Genomic DNA, 6,000 nt, shown 5'->3' on the forward strand with positions numbered 1-6,000 from the left:
TGCAGAGCAGGAAGAGGTGGCATTTACTGGAGGAGATGATAAGGGCAGGAAAGGAAATCTTCCTTAGAAGCTACAAGACCCCGGGGAATTTGTTGTACCATGTGAAATTGGAAGTCAATCAGTGAAAAAAGCTATCTGTGATTCAGGAGCGAGTGTGAACATAATACCAAGTTTCTTTTACGAGAAACTTGGATTGAGTAGGATAAAGCCCACAGGACTAAGCTTGCAGATGTCAGATAAATCGGTTAGGACACCGCTGGGTATTGTGGAAGATGTTGAACTTAAAATAGATAAATTAAGGATTCTAGCAGATTTTGTGGTGCTTGACATGGGGAACAGTCAGAATGTTTGTGCTATTTTAGGACGACCATTTTTGGCTACTGCTGGAGCCGTCATTGATTTGAGATAAGGAAAACTGACCATGGCGGTTGATGGTCAAAACATAGAACTCAAGGCTTCCAAGATATCATACGATCCACCATGAACAAGAGTGGTATGGTATAGTCGGGCTAATGACGTTAAACAAAGCTCTGTGTGGGAGGCAACCCACAATTTATTTTCTTTAGCATTCATTTTGTTTTTATTATTTTATTTTATTTTACGTCCTTAGTTGTTAATTTTACCCACCACCAGATCTATCACCGCCGCAGCCCATGGACATGGATGACACAGATGCTGCGGACAACAACTCGAGCGCCCGAGTTTTGACACTCGTGCGCAAGGTATGTGTTGTCGTGTACTTTATTTCTATACATTGAGGACAATGCATACTTTAAGTTTGGGGGGAGGGTAAAATTGCGTTGCTTGTTAGAATTTTTAGAATTTTTCTGCAAATTTTTTTTTGCTTTATCGCTCAGTAGTTAGTTTGATTTTTTATCTATTGCATGCTAGATTTGTTAGGTAGAGTCATGGATAAGTAAAATGTGTGACCAATGATGAAAACTGAATTGCGATCCTGAAATATATGTGTTCATGATAACTTAGGAGTCACAATTATTTTTGCACTGTCGTGTTTGTTGATCCTATCGTTGCTTAGAGACAAGTTGCATGCCTGTGATGCTAAATAGATGAGGGAGATCTGATTCTTGGTAATTTTGCATGACATTGATTGACACTTTTGCAATCATAGGAATGAGCTAGGCAATTTTTCACAATATCCTTGGGCCTATATTCTTTGCTTACTGTCAATTATAGCCCTTTGAGCTTCAAGTTAATTGAGATGCTTAAATTTTCTTCGTGCACCTATTTCATCTATCATTTTTATTGAAAATTGCATGTGACTGGTTTGTATGAGTTTACTAATGGATTGACGGTAATCTAGAACTTTTTTGAGCACTTTTCGAGGCGAAATACGAATAATATGTGACATAGGAATGATTTAGGCGATCTTTGAAACTGTTGAGCCTTCGAGCCTACCAAATGAACATGAAATATCCTTAGTGTCCCATTTTGAGCCTACTAAAAATCAAGTGGTGTGTGTCAATGACATACAATTAGCCCCCACTTGTATCTATTCTATATCCCACAGCAACTACCAAATGAAGCTTGTACACTTATTTTCCTACCTAATTTTGAGAGAAATAAATTCATTGGTGTTGTAATGATTCAAATGATCCTTGAAAAGAAAAAGAAAAATGAATGTACAGAAAGGAGTTCAAAAAGAAGAAAAACAATGAAAAGAATGAATCAAAAGTGGTGAGAAAGAAATCATTTGGGAAATGAAAGATATGAATGAAAAGAAAACAATAAGTGGGTGGTGGTTGAAAAGAAAATGAAAATGAGTGAAGTTGATGAAGTTCAAATATTTCTCTCAAATTTTGACTTCCATACCTTTATTGTAGCCATGAGCCGAAGCCTAACGTTACAAGCCTGCAAGACCTATTAACCTTGTCACATTTATCCAATATACTAGTGGAGAAAAGTTGTTCAAATCAAGCCTATGGATGCCTGATAAACATTGTCAACGAGTATAGACTTTAATCACTTGCTTGCAAGCATCTCATTTTGTGATTCACCTTTGGCGTACTTTTGATTGACCATCTTTCGAGCCAAGTAATCACCGATAAAGTCCTATGTGATCTGTGAATGCAAATTTATATTTTGATGAAGTGTGAGTCGAACTGAACTGAGGATTTCTTGATTCTGTAAAGCGGATGGGCATTACAACTCTATTTGAGCATTCGATGGGGTAAACGAACATTGACATATCACACACACACACGTGACTCTTGGGAAATCGTGAATTACATGAAATTAGATGAGTCGGAGGCCAATATCACTTTTCGAATATCCATGACTTTAGTAGTGGCGTTAATCTTTTCCTTAGTTATTAAATTTTATTCGATTTTGCTCGAGACTAGCAAAAGTTCAATTTTGGGGGGTTTGATAAGTGCAAGATTTGCACTTAATTTATATTAGAATCCATTTTGAATTATGCTTGTTTCAAACAGAATTATGCGGTCTTTGGTTTGTTTTTGTTATCATTCCAGGAATGAAGAAAATAGTGGAACGAAGCCAATTGGACCAGGAAAACAGAGTAGTGCGCAGCCGAGAGCACACGCAGGAACAGAGGTGAGCGCGCGGCCGCGCCACTTCATGCGCAGCCGCGCGCACATACACGCAAATCATCAACCCGAGAGGCGCGCACGGCAGCGCCACTTCTCGCGCGACCGCGCGCGCAGGAGCATAGGCGAGGACCAGTAGCCTGCGCGCCACCGAGCAACATCATGCGCGACCGCGCGCCCACAGACGAACATGGAATCCCGAGAGGCACACACGGCAGCGCCACGTCTCGTGTGACCGCGCGCGCACACACAATCAGAAGAACAGAATGGCACGCGCTGCCGCGCCAATTCTTGCGCCACCACGCGCGCCGCGTTCCGACAAATTATAATAGCGCGATTCTTAGGTCAGAAGAAGAGTCGTCATTTGGAGAAAGAACTCGACGAGAGATTCAGCCGTCCAGGGAGAAAAAGACACGAGGGAACAAGAACAAGACGAAGAATGACGGATCTGGGGACAGAGACGACACTTCCGATTTGTTATCTGATTCCTTCTTCTTCATTTTCTACTGTGTCGATGTCTAAATATTCAAACATGTGTTGCGTTTATTTAGAATTCGTCATGAACTAATTTCCTAGTCTAGAGAATGACGTAACTTTGTGAATACGATGATCTGACGCAGTTGTTTATTTAACTGAATTCCGCTTTTGTTTAATTGTGTTCTCTGTATTCATTTCACTGCAATTTACTGGCCATAAATTGTTTGTTGTTGATTAATTCTATAACTCGAGAGAGGGACTAGGATTATAGATCATTAGAGACACATCGTTGAATGTTTATAGCGTTCGGAAGGCGTATAACTTTAGCGAGGCTTAGGTAAGAACATCGTTTGTATTTATCAATTAACTTAGATTTTATTAGGAATAATTGAATCAAAGTTTGATTGGTATAATTTATTCGTCACTTGGGAAAGGGGGATTAAAATAATCTAAGTATTCTTGGCCATTAAATAATTGGAATTCATGAATATAAATTCAACTTGAATAATTATCGTGGAAAAGCTTTGTGAAATCATTACTCTAGATATTTTCTCTCATTATTATTTCTCAATTCGGTGATTTAATTAATTCATTGTTTTCCATTAATTCGTTCAAACAAACCAACCTTTTATTTGATTTTTCTAAATAAAGTTGAGACTATTTTAATTACGAGCACTGATATACATTTTTATACACACTCCTCGTGGGATCGATATCTGTACTCTAACCAGTACTAAAGCTTGACACCGTACACTTGCGGTAGTGAAAACACGCAACACATATATAAATATTTTTGCCATTAAAATAAACCATCAACTAATTATTTAAAATCCCAAAATGCATTGCAAAACGTAGAATCGTAGGATGCCAACCAAATCTAAAACTAGTATTTTTCAAAATTAAGTAAAAGCATCTTAAATCCTCTCAAAACCACTCAAAAGCATCAAAATTCATCAACGTCATAAAATCTCTAAAATCATACTAAAAACTAGAAAAGGTCCTCGGGTTACGTGCATCATCAGTCCAGCTAGTTCAACCATCATCAAAATCATGCTCACCTGCATCGATTACACTTAGTGAGTCTAATGACTCATCAGATCTTAACCATGATAGCAAGTAATATATAAACATTCAAATGCGACAATGAAAATACTTTTAATAAAAATAACTTTTCACGACATGCATAAACTTTAAACATTTTTCGTTTCATCATATCATTTTCATTTCATCATAAAAATTATCTTTCGGTCTATTGATCAATCTCAGCTGTAATCATGGTATCAGGCGGTGAGGCAACATTAATCACTTTTCCGTTATGTACCTTATCCTATTGTCGGTAAGAACATCAGTGACACTCAAACCCATCAACTGAGCCTTGACCTTGCACATCATCATATCCTTTCGATGGAAATTCGATCGTCGGGCTCCCTCTAGAGCCTTCTCCCATAAACGGGCTCACTCTTGGGCCTCTCCCCTCACGAATCCATATTTCCTTACTGTCGCCATTAAATCACTTCTTTCAAAACATTTTTCCTCGTTTCCATCACTTTATAAAAATACATGCAATAATATCATTTTCTTTTAAAACCAAGAATACAACACATCTTTTAGCATTTATCGTTTTCCATCATAAAATTTCATAATCTTTCAAAATAAATATGTAATATTCATTACAGCATCCAGGGCACTTCCAGGACGTCTAACATTTTTGAGGTGTAAAATTATTGTTTTGCCCCTGAAACCCTAACATTCTCAATTTACCCTTAGAATGTAAAACGACGAGCCAAATCCATTCAAACTTAACATAAATCTTTAAAATACACCCATACACATTTCTTAGACATAAACTTAAGCTCCTCGACTAATTTCTCAATTCGTTTTAAAGATTGAACCTACGTCCTAGTTTTAACCCGAATCGACTCGAAACTTAACCAAACTTGAACCATATCTTATTAACACCTTAATAACCCTTTTCCATCCCAGACCAAGCCAATTAAAACCCATATAAATTCCTAGAATGCTACGGAAAATTCATTCTGTTTTTGAACAAACCCTAGCCCTAACAATTCACCAATCCTTTCGATCCTAGACCCTAACCGATTGGACCAGACCCTGACTGAAACGTCCTGCCCTTTTTATTAATTTAAAAGTAATAGATTTTTTTTTACACTCGATTTTCGGCCATACACAAAAACCTCGTGAAAATATTTTTATATAAAATATTTTACCCTTTAAAATAAAACACCAACCAACTAACATTTTAAAAATAAAGTGCAATAGTCATAAAACTGAAATCGTCTACTGTTACCGAACCTAAAAAGCAATAAGTTTGAAAAGTAAAGCTAAAACTAAATCTCTCAAAAGTATAAATAAATAGTCTTAAAAATCTTTATCTTAAATCAGTAATCATAAAACATAATGCGGAAATAGTAGCGCTGGTCCTCAAGTTGTGTGCGCCTTCAGCTCAGTCAATCATTCGTCAAGACCTCCATCAAACTCACCTGCATCCATCACAACTAGTGAGTCTAAAGACTCAACACACCATCATCTTTATACCAAAATAATATATATAAAACCACATGCAACAATGAAAATACTTGTAAGTAAAAATAACTTTTCATGACATGCAAACATGAATTTCCTTTTTCCTCAACATTACATGACATAAAATCTTTAACATGATCATGAACATTTTCCTCTTCTTTTTCTATTTTCTTTTTGTTGAATTAAGATCGTTAATTGTGACTTTTCTGACATGACATGACATGAAAATCGATGGATCCATCTACATGAAACCGCAGGACTGGGCGGCGGGGACACCAGCAACATTCTCACCGGTCAACTGGGCCCTGACCTATCATGATCGAATAGAAATACGATCGTCGGGGTTCCCTCGGGGCCTTTTCCCATAAATGGGTTCCCTCTGAGGCCTTTTCCCCACACCACATTCCCATTCTTA

The sequence above is a fragment of the Primulina eburnea genome, chromosome 16 (genome assembly GCF_022965805.1).
Source record: "Primulina eburnea isolate SZY01 chromosome 16, ASM2296580v1, whole genome shotgun sequence".
Taxonomy (NCBI): domain Eukaryota; kingdom Viridiplantae; phylum Streptophyta; class Magnoliopsida; order Lamiales; family Gesneriaceae; genus Primulina; species Primulina eburnea.